The sequence below is a fragment of the Nicotiana tabacum genome, chromosome 23, assembly GCF_000715075.1.
Source record: "Nicotiana tabacum cultivar K326 chromosome 23, ASM71507v2, whole genome shotgun sequence".
Lineage (NCBI taxonomy): Eukaryota > Viridiplantae > Streptophyta > Magnoliopsida > Solanales > Solanaceae > Nicotiana > Nicotiana tabacum.
Window position 1 is genome coordinate 116,164,776 of NC_134102.1, and position 16,759 is coordinate 116,181,534.

A 16,759-nucleotide genomic window follows, 5' to 3' on the forward strand; every position below is an offset into this window, starting at 1 on the left:
AGGATAGTGGGAGGTGACTCGGAGTATTTTCCGGTGGTTATGGGTTTACACCAAGGATTTGCGCTCAATCCTTTCCTATTTGCCTTGGCGATAGATGCTCTGACGCACCATATTCAATGAGAGGTGCCATGGTGTATGTTATTTGCTGATGATATAGTCTTGATTGATGAAATGTGAGGTGATGTCGGCAAGAGGCTGGAGGTTTGGAGACAGACCATGAAGTCTAAAGGTTTCAAGTTGAGTAGGACTAAGACATAATACTTTGAGTGCAAGTTCAGTGACATGACAGGGGAAGTGGACACTGACGTGAGGCTTGATTTACAAGTCATCCCCAAGAAAGGGAACTTTAAGTATATTGGGTCAATTATCCAGTGGAATGGAAAGATCGAAAATGATGTCACACACCGTATAGGGGCGGGATGAATAAAATGGAGGTTAGCATCTGACGTCTTGTGTGACAAAAAGGTGCCATCGGAACTTAAAGGCAAGTTTTATAGAGCGGTGGTTATGTTAAATGTGGTAGAGTGTTGGCTAGTCAAGAATTCTCATATCTAGAAGATGAAAGTAGCAGAAATAAGGATGTTGAGGTGGATGTACGGGCATACTAAGTTGGATAAGATTAGGAATAAAGATATTCGGTCTAGGGTAGGGGTGGCGCCCATAGATGATAAAATGCGAGAAGCGAGTCTTAGATGGCTTGGGCACGTGTGGAGGAGAAGCATTGACGCCCCGATTAGGAGGTGCGAGCGGTTGGCCTTGTCAGGTATGAGAAGAGGTAGAGGGCGACCTAAGAAATATTGGGAAGAGGTGATCAGACAGGACATGACGCGACTCCAGCTCACCGAGGACATGACCTTAGATAGGAAAGTTTGGAGGGCAAGCATTAGGGTCGTAGGTTAGTAGGTAGTTGAGCGTTTTTCTTCCCCGTTGAGGGTGTAGGCTAGTTTGTTAGTGTCTTGCTTTAGTTTGTTAGTGGTACTTGTTGCGTTCGTACTATTTTTCTGCACTGGTTGCCTAGTACCTTTCCATTGTTCTGATTATTGATAGTGCCTTTTCTAATTTTTTTTCTATTTCTTAGGTTGTTGGCATTGTCTTCTTGACGTATGTTGTTATTACTATTCCATTGCCTCTTTTTCATTTCCTTGTGCCGAGGGTCTTTCGGAAACAGCCTCTCTATCCCCGTGGTTGGGGTAAGGTCTACGTACACACTACCCTCCCCAAACTCCACACATGGGATTATATTGGGTTGTTGTTGTTGAAAAGTTGTTTGATTTGATAGATATATATCTTTTGGAGAACATTTTGGCCGATCAAGAAATCTTGCTATGGTACACAATTTTATTTATATATTGTTCGTAACAATTGTCACCGTTTGTGAGAATGCTGAAATCTGCTCGCATAGTTGGATCAAAGAGAAATTTTGAGAATAATAAAATTTTAATTAAGAAGATGTTTGTGATGGAATTAAGGACAATAGTTTTACTTTTTATTTTTTTAAAGACATGGGTTTTTCTACATTATATAATAAGCAATTAGACTTTTTTCTATTTTATTTTCAATCTAAATTTTTGATTTTTACATTTTATTACTTTGTCCAACATATATGTTCATTATTTGTATAAAATGTATCAATAAATTTAGAATTATTTTTCTATATTATATGGAATAAGCAATTAGCCTTATATTTTTATTTATTTTCAATATAAAATTTTGTTTTTTATATTTTTTACTATGTTGATTGTAATTGTTTCAAATTTAAATTAGACTTTTCTTCTATGTTTAAATTCAGCTTCAAAATAGTAACTAATTATTAACAACACCTAGTGCATAATTTATTTATTTTTAAAATTTAAATTCAAAGAGAAACTAATTATTACCTAACTAAACTAATTTTGTCCTAAAATTGTCAAGTGGCTTTTTATTATGTTGTCACTTGGCTTACTATGGTGTCTTTGTGTTTTATTTTATTATATATATATATATATATATATATATATATATATATATATATATATATATATATAGAGAGAGAGAGAGAGAGAGAGAGAGAGAGAGAGAGAGAGAGAGAGAGAGAGATATTATTTACTGACTTTATAATTTTATCTTGGTTATTTTATTTTATTTTTTTGTTTTGTTTTTAAAATGTTTTCATGAATAATTGTAAAATTTATCAAGTGGCTTTGTAGTATCTTGACACTTAGCTTAATCTTATGAATACGTATTTTTTAATCCTAAAATTGCGAAGTGACTTTTTATTATGCTGTTAGTTGGCTTAATATGGTGTCTTTGCCTCTCCTTTTATTATGTATAGATAATATAATATATAACACATAGATATCTCCTTTAATATAACATAGATAATATAGATTTCTCACTTCGTCCAAAATATATGTTCTTTCGTTATTTTATATAAAATGTATCAATATTCTTAATCTTTTTCCCCACATTATATAATAAGCAACTAGACTTTTTTTCTATTTTATTTTCAATATAAAGTTTTGATTTTTACATTTTTTACTTCATCCAAAATAAATTTTTTATTATTATTTGTATAAAATGTATCAATATTTTAGATTTTTTTTTATATTATATGGAATAATCAATTAGCCTTTTCTTCTATTTTATTTTCAATATAAAATTTTGATTTTTATATTTTTTACTATGTTACTTGTAATTGTTTCAAATTTAAAATAGGCTTTTCTTCTATGTTTAAATTCAAATTCAAAATAGTAACTAATTATTAACAATACATAGTGCATAATTTATTTTTAAAAAAATTAAATTAAAAAAAAACTAATTATTACCTAACTTAACTAATTTTGTCCTAAAATTGACAAGTGACTTTTTATTATATTGCCACTTGACTTACTATGGTGTCTTTGTCTCTCTTATTTTATATAGATAAATTGATAGTATAATTAGTTTTTTAAAATATTATTATTTCAATTTAATTTATTATAATAAATAACGTATGTTTAAAATTATTAATCTTACTTCTTATGAATTGTTACATGTCACATCCTTGAGAGGTGATTGATAACATAAAAAATTTATATTATTAGTATATAAAAGTTAAATTCAGTGATTATTCTCTTTTTGAAAAATAAATAATTTTTAATATTGTGTTTTGATTCTTAATTACTATAAGCCCAATCCGTTAGATTTTTAAAAATTGTTAGTGAATGGATCAAAGCGCATAATTTCACTTATTAAAGTTTAAAAGTGCTTAGTTTGATATTATAATGATGAAAATTGAAATCTAACTATAATGAAGGTACCATAATTATTGTTTTTTTTCTTCCGAAAATTATCTTAATTTTGTTATATGTGGAGAGTGTCTAAACCCCTAGTCAAATCCAAATTACTTAAAAGCAAGCTACTTCACTTTTCTTGACGGCATAACTTTGTATTCTTTCTCTTTTTCGTCTTCTTCTTCCTCATTTTCCATTTCATTTTCCTCTTTCTTGCAAAAAACTATTGCTGGCAATTTTGTTTTTGATAGTTCGTTCAATTTGAATGACGATTCGTGAGAGGATGATTATACCTACCACGTAAAGATAGGGAAGGAGCCATAGTGTCGGCTACATATTCAGACGAACCCATTAATTTTTGTTCAAACTTCATATTTATTGCAAATTCGATAAAAAAATTTAACCATAACATAAATTAGCATCATGCGTCTTGTCGCGAATATGAAAAACATTATCATGTTAAGAGCTCGTTTGCAATAAGAAATTTTTTCCCTTTTTTTTAAAAAAAAATACTTCTTTCGAAATCGGCGTTTGTTCATAAAATTTTCAATTTTCACTTGAAGATGCATTTTGAAAATTTTCAAAAATTTTAAAAACTCAAAAAAACTGTTTTTCAAAATTTTCACTCAAATCACTCACACAACTTCAAAAATAACACAAAATTATATTCATATCCAAACACAACTCTAAATTTCAAATACCATTTTCACTTGAAAAAGATTTTCCCCCTATTTTAGAATTTTACAATTCTTATGTCCAAACGCCCACTAAATTTGGGCTTCATTAGATATTACAATAGAAAACGAGGGAAGAAAATGAAACGGAGCCACAACCTACGACAATTATGGGGGAAAAAATTGTGAACAAAGTAGTACCACATTTTGTCAATCCGACAAGACTTATGAACTATTTAACTGTAAAGAAGATAGTACCAACTTTTTCACATCAGTTAGTACTTGGGCCAATTAAACGAGATTCGAACCAAAATGTGATTCTTTTGGACTCAAAGAATTAAAATATATGGGGAAAAAACTTAGTGACAATTTTATATATATAACGCCCTTTTAAAGGGCGCTATACCTTAACAACAGTTTGCCCAGTTAAGTATAGCGTCATTTTAAAAGGCGCTATATATATAACGTCTTTCCGTACCGCGCTATACATATTATGTGGGGCCACCAATAATTCTTCTGGGCTTAACTGACATAACAATAATTCAACTGGGTATAACGCCCTTATTTAAAGCGCTATACCTAAAACAATTGTACCCTCGGATTAGTTTTTGCCTTATTTAAAGAGGTTAAGGATTTTAAAAAATCCATTCACAAATATTCTCAAGTCTTCTGAAATATTTCTTCGTTAATTTGTTTTGCATTTTATCATAATATCTAAAGAGTGAAGAATAAGGGATTCATTATATTGGGGGGGAGGAGAGGGTTGAGGTTGTGGTGGCGAATAACTCAGTAACCTATAGTTTATCTCCACAGTGTCATGTTAAGTTGCCAGTTACAATGGAGTACAATACATTGGTATCGTTGTTATGTAAAAAATGAGTATGAGCAAACGTTCGGTGAACGTTAAAGTAACCGGAAGATATTCAGATTCTGACACTCCGCAAGGAGTTGCTTGTTATGCTGAGTTTAACATCGATGACGATGAAACTCTGAGAGATTTGTTGAGGACTCCGGATGAATACCGGGAATTTCTTGTGATAAAAATGTTGGAAATGTACGTCAAGGTTGAAGATGTTCGCAATAATGAGGTTGCGCAAGGCAGGGATATCCCTTAGTCATCAGGTGGTTATTTTGAAGCAGTTTTAGCCGAATAGGTTTCGGCTGAAAAAGTTTGGCCTGATTTAAACTTATCTCCACGGGCGAATGAGGAGCGGGGAAATAATTTCTCTCCTAGTTTACATAATCCACAAGACGAGTGGTAAACTTCAATTTTTCTTTGTATTACGATGTTTATTTTTGCTATATTGAATTTGTATTAGCACTCGTATATTCCACAGGGGGTACCTGCCAGATATGAATTTTACAAGTTATGAACCAACGTCCAGTTGGAATATGCCTAGTTATGGTGTGTTGGATCATAGTGGTCCATCCGGGAGTCACCACCAACAGGATAATGTCCATCATGGGATGTCAACACATTACGATTTGTAAGTGAAGTGATATAGCTATATGTGGAGTATTTATCAATTTGAGTAACTCATTATTTTGTTGGTTGTGTAGTGAAAACGAGCATCCTGAAGGTCCTGTCCTTATTCAATTTCCCGAAGACGACATATTTAATCGGGATCTGGCAGATGCACAGAGCCAGGGAAGAGAATAGTGATTATGACAACAATGACGAAGAGTCTGTAGATGACACACCCTTCCCTGATGAGGGTGATGATGAGGAGGAAGAGAATGTTGGACCTGATTTGATGAGAGAGCATGCTCCACCCCCGTTGGACCAAGAGTGTACGAGTCCCACGGGTCGTTTCATTCAAGGGAGATTCCCTACCTTGATCATTTGCCAAGTATGCCGGATGTGGATGCCCTCACATGGGATATTGACGAAATTCGGACAGCAATGTGGGATGAATCTAGAGCAACGGTGCTGTCAAAGGGCATGCTTTTTCTTGATAAAGCGTGCCTAACCAGGGCTGTGCTAATGTACAGTGTAAAAGAGTGTCGTGAGATCACGGTACGCGAGTTATCTCCAGATCTATACAAGGTAGTCTGTCGTAGATGGTTTAAAGGTTGTAGTTGGATACTGCTTGCGAGGAAGGAGAAAACAAATATGTGGGTTGTGGGTAAATACATTGGCACCCACAATTGTGAAATGGACACATTCAGTGGGAATCATTTTAACTTGAATGTTGACTTGATTTCTCTTGTCTTGATTCCACACATTGAAGCGTCCATAAGGTACAAGATCAAATAGTGTATAACATCCGTCCACCGGGAATATAGGTGCACCATTACCAAAAGAAAGGTATTTCTCGGGATAAGTCCTTTGCATCTCTACCCAGGTACATGGCTGCATTGCAACACTTTAACCCCGGGACTGTTGTTGAATGAAAGCTTGAGCGGAGTCCGGGAATACCAGAACATATATTCAAATATGTATTCTGGGCATTTAAACCAACAATTGATGGTTTTCTGCATTGTCGGCCGGTAATATCCATAGACGACACTCATGTCTATGGAAAGTATGATATTAAGTTATTGATCGTCGTTGCAGTAGATACTAATGGAAGTATATTTCCCTTAGATTTTGCTATTTGTGCCAATGAAAGCCAAAAGAAGTGGACACTATTTTTGAACCACTTGAAAGAGCATGTTATCAAACAGCGTTCAGGTATTTGTCTAATATCTGATCGGCATAGTGGTATTTTAAGTTCTATATAGAATTTGTGTGCATGGAAGGAACAGTATGCCTACCACCGTTACTGTGTGAGGCACCTGAAGGCCAATTTCCAAAAGACATATCCCAACAAGGATTTGCATGATTTAATGTGGATGGCTGCAACAGATCACCAAGAGTGTAAATTCAGGAGGCGCATGAAATCTATCAGGCAGGAAGACGAGGGAGCCTATCATTGGTTGATGCAACATGAGTTTGACAAGTGGACTTTGCATGCGGATGGTGGCAAAAGATGGGGAATTCTGACTACAAATATATCAGGGTCTTTCAACGGGTTATTGAAGTCTGCACGTGGATTGCATGTCATTGTCGTGGTGCGGATGTCATTCAAGCATATGACGGAGAGGTTTCTTGAAAGGGCTAGAGGTGCATCATCATTGATGGAAAGAGGTGTTAAATTTATGTCAATACCAATGAAAAGATTTGAGAAATACAGGCGGCGAGCACATTGGCATTCATATTTATAGTATTGCAATGAGCGAAATATTTTTGAAGTTCGCACCGCTATCCATCAAAATCGGGGGAATAATACACACACCGTAAATGAAGTCAGAAGGTTATGCTCTTGTGGGAAATGGTCCATATACCACATGTCGTGCTCACATGCCATAAAGTACTTTCAACATACAGGTTTACGGGCAACCAACTACGTTGATAAAGAATATAGTGTTGCTGCATACTTAAACACCTATAACAGGCAGTTGCAACCAATGGGTGTTGAGCATTATTGGCCGCCGGAACCATTTAAAATGGTGTGTAACGAGGAGTTTTTGCGTCGAACGACAAGTGGAAAACAAAACGCGTATACGGAACCAAATGGATGTTGGTGATACCGTTTATGCGCGTAAATGTGGCATATGCTCGCAAACAGGACACAAACGTCGTAAATGTCCTTCAGCTGGTTTGGGCGGCGGCGGTAATCCAACTCCTAGTGGAAGTTCATCTAATGTGCCCAACTATCAAGGATACACGTAGTATTTTATTTCCGTAATGTGGTTGTAATAAATGTATGTACTTGTTTATCTTGCAGAATGTATGAAATAAAATTATGTTTCCGTTGTTGTTAAATCTTATTGATATTTAACATTAATACTTCAGTACAACAATTTAACATAAACCCATTTTAAAAAAATAATTATCTTGTCGACCTGAAAAGCTGCTCGCCTGCAAAAGCTATCTTCTGGAAAAGCTATATTGTACCCGAAAGAATCTTTAACACGCGAAGCATAGCGCGGTGAAATACTACGTTATGTGTGTTGTCTTGTCGGCCCGAAAAGCTGCTCGCCTGCAAAAGTTAACTTCTGGAAAAGTTGTGTTGTACCCAAAAGAATCTTTAACACGCGAAGCATAGCGCGGTGAAATACTACGTTATATGTGTTGTCTTGTCGACCTAAAAAGCTGCTCGCCTGCAAAGGTTATCTTCTGGAAAAGCTATTTTGTACCCGAAAGAATCCTTAACATGCGAAGCATAGCGCGGTGAAATACTACGTTATGTGTGTTGTCTTGCCTATAAATAACTAGCACATTTTAGTTATTATCTGTGCTTAACCAAAACAAATAGAAAAACTTTCCATAAATTTTTCATTTTTCTTGCATTAACAAATGTCTGGACGCAATGACCAACCAAGGTGCTATTGTGGCAAACGTGCGATTTTGAAGGCATGTTGGTCAGATGGTAATGTTGGGCGCAGATACTGGATATGTCAATAATTGTTTGGACGCAATGACTGAAATCAATGTATGTTTGAGGAATGGTACGATGAACCCATTAACCATGAATACTACAAAACATGTTTGCAGTATATTTGGAATATGAACGATGAATACCAACGCCAGATCTCTGAAATGCAACGAAAAATTACGACAGTGCAGGAGAAACTAAAAGAGGCAGAAGAAGAAAAAAATAGGTTGGAAGAGAAATTTAAGTTGTTGGAGCAGAGAATAATATGCAGTAGTGACTAAACAAACACATGTATGTGTTGAGTGTAGTATTTTATCTTTATGTTTTCCGTGTCATGTATTTTTATTAGTTGTACTGAATTTAAATTATGTTAAGTTGCTATATTTGTGTTTGTGTTATAGTATTAAAATAATAAAAAACCGGAGAAATAAAAACATAATGCGCATATAATGTAAACAATAAAAATTATTGTTATTATTTACTGAATGTCATGTGTACATAAAATATAAAAAAATCAATGTGTCCCACATCTTGTATGCTTTAATGCAGCCGTTAGCCTGATGCGCATCCCATCCCGCCCGGCTACACTATCAAGATCATCCTCATCACGTCGTCTCTTTATCGGAGGATGCGCTGCAACATGATCGTCAGTAGGGTTGGCAGGCTCGGACGCTCGGTAGAAGGGGTTGTCGGTCCAGCAGTAACCTACAGAATAATAAAATATTTTAGTATATGATATATTTATATATTAGTAATGTACGTGTTAAGTCACAAAAATTTAAATTGTCTTACCATGGTCTCGTCGGGCTCCTGAATATAATCATCTGTCGCACCCAGGTCAATATCGCATAAGCTTGTTTAACGGGCCGGGTTGACCCGTTTTCGGACCAGACCGGTAGTAACCCGGCCCGGCCCGGATCGGTAGTTAGGGGGGCGGGTGGGTTGGGTTAGGGGGTTGGTCCGTGTAAAAAAAAAAATCGGTTAACCGGACCGGTCAAACCCGGTCAAGGAAAATCACTGTTGAACGGTTAACCGGCCCGGCCCGGCCCGATTCAATATTGATTTTCTGATTTCTTTTTTATTATTAAATTCATTTGATCGTTGATAATGGCCCCACTCTTCTTCATTTCTTCACTCATATCTCATTTCTCAAACTCCAATTCTCAATTCAAGTTAAATCATGCCCCGTGATTTTAGAGTGCGCTCATATGTTTGGGAGCACTTTGAGGTGGTAGAAGAAAATGAAGAAGTTCACAAAGTAAAGTGCAAGAACTGTGGTCGAGTCTTAAATCTTCGTCGAAAGTGGGAGGGCACAGGCTGTTTAATGAGGTATATGCAGAGTTGTCTTGAGCGTCCTCCAGAAATTCGTATTTAAGATTTTAAGTTGACTTGAGACAATTTGTATTATTTTAAAATTATTAGACGTATTATGCTTAATGTTTTAATTTGTTAGATTAATTTGAATTATTATTATGCAATGAAAATTTGAAAAGAAACTATGAAAGCCTTTGAATTTAACACTCGATAAGATGGCCAAGAAGGTCATATTGATTATGAAGAACTTACTAAGGTAATGCAAAACCTTTGAAGTTCTAGATTTATATTTAATAATTAAACTTTGAATTTACTCATTTTTTATTAATTTAGTTGTTGTTTAACGTAAACTTTAATCTGCAAGTTTGAACTTGCAAATTATAAGTGCAATTTTTTTCCATCTTCATTATATTCTATTATCTTAAATTCTTAATGAAATATTCAAATATAGGAATTTCAAAGTCTTTGCATCCTTTATTCAAACACTCTTTTTATAAGATTATTTTTGCTTTATATTTTTACATTAGTTATACAAAATACAAATAAATAAATAAATTACATTAACCCGGCCTGGAACCGTTCCGGTTCAATTTTTGACCGGATGGGGCCGGACCCGTTAAGCTCGGTTCGTAAAACACGGAAACTGGCCCGGATCGGTGACCGACCGATCACTTTTTTCTCGACCCAGACCGGCCCGACCCACCCGTTTGTCACCTTTAGTATCACACAAAGTGACCTCCGTGACGGGCGAAGATGAAGCCTTAAAAAAATATATAAAGATGTTTATGGCTAATCAATGAGATAAAAACAAATATAAATAATAGTAATACAAACAAACATGCGCCTGTGAAAGATCCTCAGCATCCGTCGATGATGAGCCATAACTCAGCCGGCGCTCACTATCCACATCTCGTGTCGGACGATCATCAGCAACAGTCGATGGGTCTGGAGGATCAGGAAAATACTGATCCCAATCCTCTCACGTACGTGCCCGCGATCAACAATGGAGCTGACGGGGTCACCTGCGAAGTCCCTGGAGTAAGCTGAAGGTTGGATGACGACATATCACTATGAGCATGGTCTGGTTCATGGAGGTTACCCGACTGATCAACTCCAACATCCTCAGCATGTACCTCAACGCCCCCTTGATGGGGACCACATCTTCGCCGACCCCCCACGATCTTGTGGGGCACCCCTACCTCGTGGGACATCCCTACCTCGTGGGGCACGCCTTCCACGTCGACCACGTTCTGGCTCCACTGCTGGCCCACAATGGTACTACTCTGGCGCCACATAATCAGCCTGGTATCCTAAGCGCTCATCATCTCGGGCTCGCCTCAGTGTATGGGAAGCCAAATCGGTAATCTGCCGACCATACTCGTGCAAAGCGGCTGCTCCCCTGCCGGTATACTGTTGCATCTGCAGTCCCAACTAGTGGAACAGATGTAGGCCAATAACCTGCACAACATGTAAAATATAAATTACGGAACGCTAGGTTAACGTGATAAGTAAGTATACCAAATAACATACCAGTGCCTCGTGCCTCCGGGCGTATGGAACGTACCGATCGCCAACGCGATAAACGGGATTCCCGACGAAAAGTCGGGTAACGCTGCAGTACTAGGCCATATACTCATGCTCACCATCCACCCGCTCAGGTGGAGGGGGGGCAGAATCAGGTCATGTTGCTGGTCCCAAGTATCGATCTGCGCCTCTAGCCATGTCATATATGTCTGGTCCACCCTCGAACAATCATCCCGCTGGTAATGTGTCATATGCCAAGCGGGCGGTGGCAGTACAAGCTGCGGGCGGCCAAACTGGCGAAGTACTCGCTCGGTGTCATGATGCTCGACAATATCAAGGCACATCAACGGGACGGAAGAGCTCCACATAATTCGGTCGGTTGAGCAATAATCGGGCAAACCAGCTATTAGCTCGTTGTTGTATGGCCTCCAAATAAACTATTAAGTAACAACAGAAAATATGAGTATACGCAACACATATGAAGCCAGGCCAAGTAAACTTAGGTATACATTTACCTGTGCACCCTCCAACAAATCCAACAAATCCCTGCAATAAGGGAGATTATGTCGAGCCTCGTACTCCCGTCCATATCCTCGCCTATCAACCAACCTCATAGCTAAAGGGAGAAACGGAGGTGGTGCACCCGGAGCTAAGGGTGGTAGAGGTGGCTGCAACTGCAGGAACCGCTCCCAGGCCCAAACCTAATATACAAAGTGGACGTAAAATGTAAGGTATATTCTTACTAGGTATGTTATAATGAATAGAGTATTCGACTATGTTTTTACCTGTAGCAACGACAAAAATCCAGCAACATCTCGCTGGGTGCCGATGCTCACCCGACACATCTACCTGTACAAGTAACCGAGAACAGCAACACCCCAGCTGTAATGATGTAAATCATCTAGCCGCTCAAAATGATGAAGAAATCTCAAGCTTACTAGGTCCCCCGAAGTGTTCGGGAACAAAACCCCTCAAAACATAAGTAACAACAACAACCTTGTGTACTAGTGAATATGATGCTTTGGTGTATCATCTGTGATATTAGCATGCATCGCCTCCAAATGCTGCCGGACGGGCGTCAACTGTAGACGACTGGCTCCAATCAATGCAGTCTCATCCGGTAGATGGAAATCGGTGAGCTGCTGCAACATCTCCAGGTACTGCAAACCCGTATATTCTCTGATGGCATTCGACAAAGCAACATGGTGTCTATCAATGGGCAGTCCATACAGGACCTCCGCGTCCTGAAGCGTGATAGTGGCCTCGCCAATGGACAAATGGAATGCGTGCGTCTCCGGTCGCCACCGCTCTATCAGGGTCGTGATCAATGACCAATCCAGCTGCAGCTGGCCGATCTCCACAATCATATAAAAAACGTATCCTGGAGGCGTCTGACTATACGGGGATGGGGAGGGTGGGCCATAAGAATGTCTCACATATCGTCTACTCTCCTGGCGCGGAATGTCTGGGCCAGTAACTGTCCCTCCCATATGTAGGACGACCTATGCTCGCCCTGTAGCAACAGTAGCTCTAGCGTGGCAGGTCCGGGATGCAAAGGCGGAACCTCCATATCGGCTACTGTAAATTGAACAATATTTTACTTTAATATGTTAGTTTTATTATTTTACATGTTAGTTTTATTATTTTATATGTTTGTTTGTTACTCACCTATTTTTGACTATAATAAAATTAAATAATTAATTTTTATAATTATATAAAATTTAATTATTAAATATTCACATATGGGTTTCGGGCTCGATATTTGAGGCCCATTAGCACCAAGGTATCCTGAATTCTTATGTTCATGATGAGACAATTTTTTCAATTTATCACTCAATATGTCTGTTATTTTAAATATTAGTTTATTATTTATATGTTAGTTTAATATTGTATATGTTAGTTTTATTAATTTATATGTTAGTTTTATTATTATATATTTTTGTTTATGACTCACTTATTTTTTACTATAATAAAATTAAATAATTAATTTTTATAACTATACATGATTTAATTATTAAATATTCATATAACAATACTTAGTCCAGGAAATATTCTTGTTTTCTCATGTTATTTTCTTACGATCGTTGACTAGAATTGGACAGAGTTTGTGTTTGAACTATCAGCTTTTTTGACGTATGTTTGGGTATAAGAGATACTTAAATGATTAATTTCAATAAATACAAGGATACTACGCTAAAGGGAATTACATTTTACTACGCTAAAAGGGCAATACAATACAAATACAAGTACAACATTAGGCCACAAGATACCACTAAAGGGAACTAAAGTGACAATTTATATATTTTACTAGTCTTTAAGCAAATAAATAATCTAAACCGGATAAAAATAACAAATAAATTTCATCACAAAATATTCACGAAAATACATATACCACAATAAAAAGTAACTGATTAGTATTTTTTTTAACAACTAATAATAATTTCTCTATTTTTACTAATTTTTTTAGCACACTAATACTATAGTCCGGATAAAAACAACAAATTAGTTAAATTGTAAAACAATCACAAAACAACATAGAACACATTAAAAATAACTAATATGCATTTTTTATACGAGCTTTAACAAAAATTAAATCGGAATACCTCGATTTTAAGTTTTTGGAAAATTAAAGATTTAGTGATTTGGAGCCGAAACAAGCAACCCACTATGAGATAACGCCTTAGCTAGGACGTGGGACCGAAAATCTACACTTTTTGTGGGATCGGTGGGCTCTACTCGAGCTTTTTTTGATTAAAAATAAGGGGGCTGTTTGTATTCTTTAATTTGGGGGGGGGGGGTAACGACACTGGTTTGGTGGGGAAGGGGACTGGACGCCCTTTTATGTGGGTATAACGCCCTTTATTAAGGCCTATACTATAGCGTCTTAATAAAGAGCGTTATACCTTCCCGCTCATTTCAGGTTCAAATATAACGCCTTTTTAAAGGGCGCTATACCTTAACGGCCGTTTGCCCGTTAAGGTATATGGCGTTATATACGCGTATATATATATATATATATATATATATATATATATATATATATATATATATATATTTTGGTCACTATATTTTTTCTCACATATTTTGGTTCTTTGAGTCCAAAATAACCATATTTTGATTCCGGACTCCAGTTAAACAATATATGCTGGATGACGATAGTACAACTTTTTCCAATCATTAAGAACTTGAGAATGACTTGTAAGTAATTTGCTCTATTTTTGGTTGGTGGGTATTTTAATCCAATTTTTGTTCATTAAACTTAAAAAGTCCACTTTCACACAAATTCTTGAAACGGGGACAAAAGTTAAATGGCTGCGAAACTATCACCATGTTGTCTTAGATGGGTGCTATTTAAGAAAACCCCAAAAGACCATTTATGTGGACTTATAGCCTGTTTGGCCAAACTGCAAAAATTAATTTATTTTGAGAAATATTTTTTCTTAAAAGTACTTTTGATAAGAATCAGTTTGGATTTTTACCTAGCTATACTATAATAGAAACCTATTTACCATCTTTATTTAAGTTCCTTATTTATTACTTTGTAGATCTATATTTATAAGTTATATACAAAACCATTAAAAAGAAAAAAATCCAAGTTCCCTTAATTTTCAGTTACATGACCCCCCCCCTCCCAATCATTTCCAATAACTTCTCCTACGTTTAAGATTTTATTTCTTTTCTCTCTCTTTCTTAATAATCACCCAAAATCTCTCTTTTATTTTTATATCCCCCCCCCCCCCCTGAATTTCCAATTCTTTTCCTTTTCTAAAGGTTTTCAAACCCAATTTCTCTCTTTCCTACTAATCACCCAAATTCTCTATTTTTATTATTGATACAATGTAGACGAAATTTATAATATTGCTCTAAAATCAAGTTGTGGATACATTTTGAATCTTGTTTTCTTTCTTTCTAAAATCTTTACTGTATGTGACTTAAAATAATACTCGATACAATACTAATACAATTATAATACGATTATATTAGATTTTTAGTGTAGAGTTGTGATTGAAACTTGAAAAAAGATGAAGATCGTAAATGTATAAAAACAATTCAGAAATGTATCGTGATTGTATTATAATTTTATATGTATCATAATTGTTGCAGGAATTGTATATCAAATGTACATTGTATCTTGTTACGAGCAATTGTGAGTTCGTAACGAATTTCACAGTTTGTATCACAAGTATGATAATTGTATATTAATTTATTAGTATTGTGTAGGTATTCTTTTGGGTATTAATGTACCAGATACAAGTTAGATGCAATTGTGATACAAGTATGATACAATTATGTTTTAGGTTTAATATATTTGATACAATTCAAATACAATTATGATACAATTATCATATAATTTTTGAATATTTTTTAATAACATAAAGCTGTTGGCAATGGTGGGAAGAGAGAAGATGGAGATTCTGGGCGTAGATTAAGGGATTTAGATTTAAAAAAAAAGAAGATGAGAGGGAAAAAGAAAAGAAAGGATGTAATTGAATCACTTAATTGAAGGCACTGATAATGGGGTGAGAGCCTTTTTAGGAGTAATGTATACAAATTGTAAGAAAAACCTAGATACTTATTAAAAACTGCAATACATAAAGAACATAGGTAAATACGTTTATAATATAGTATAGCTAGGTAAAAATCCCAAGCAATTTGTGTTTGGCTAATTAATTTGAAAAATACTTCTGAGCAGCAATTAGTGTTTGGCCAAACTTTTAAAAACTGCTTCTAAGCGTATTTTTCTCAAAAGTATTTTTCAAAAAAGTTATTTTAGAGAGAAGCTACTTTTTTCTGCTTCTCAAAATTGCTTATGCTTTTGCTCAAAAAATACTTTTTTTTCTTCCAAAAGTTTGGCCAAACTTTTAACTTTGAAAAGAAAGCATTTTTTTTTGAAAAAAAATTGGTTATAGGATCGAAGAATCTTGGCCAAACAGGCTATTAAAATATTTGGGTCTTGTAGATTTCGAGGGGGCAAGTGCACATATAGCCATCTCATGGATACTATTTAGATATTAGCTAATAATTATTTTTGTTCTAAAATTATAAATTAAAAATCTTAATTTCAAGACATTTTTATCGTATGTTTAGGCCTCATTTGTTTTTTTAAAGATTAAGACGTCTGAATCTGAATATCAAGATGTGTATTAAGATTAAGACGTCTGAATCTGAATATTAAGATGTGTATTAAGATCTAAATGCTAAATGATTTAGACTGTTTGATTTTTAATATCTGAATATATAAAATTTATCTTTATTTGAAAATTAATAAACATAAAATTCAAATGAAATACTAATTAATCTAATATTCTATCAATAAAATATATAATTTTTTTAAAATATAGTTGTTGCTGGTAGAGATGGCTAACAATGTTGCTTGTGAATGCCCACTAGAGGCGGTGGTAGGTTTGGTTGATGGTGGTGGTGAGTGATGATAGTTAATAATGGCGGGGGGTGGTGATAGTTGTGATTGAGGAATGTAGTTTATAATGGTGGTAGTTTATAATGGTGGGTAGTGCCGGTTAGTTGATGGTGATGGGATGATTAGTTGTGGTAGTTGAGGTGGATGAGTGTTTGT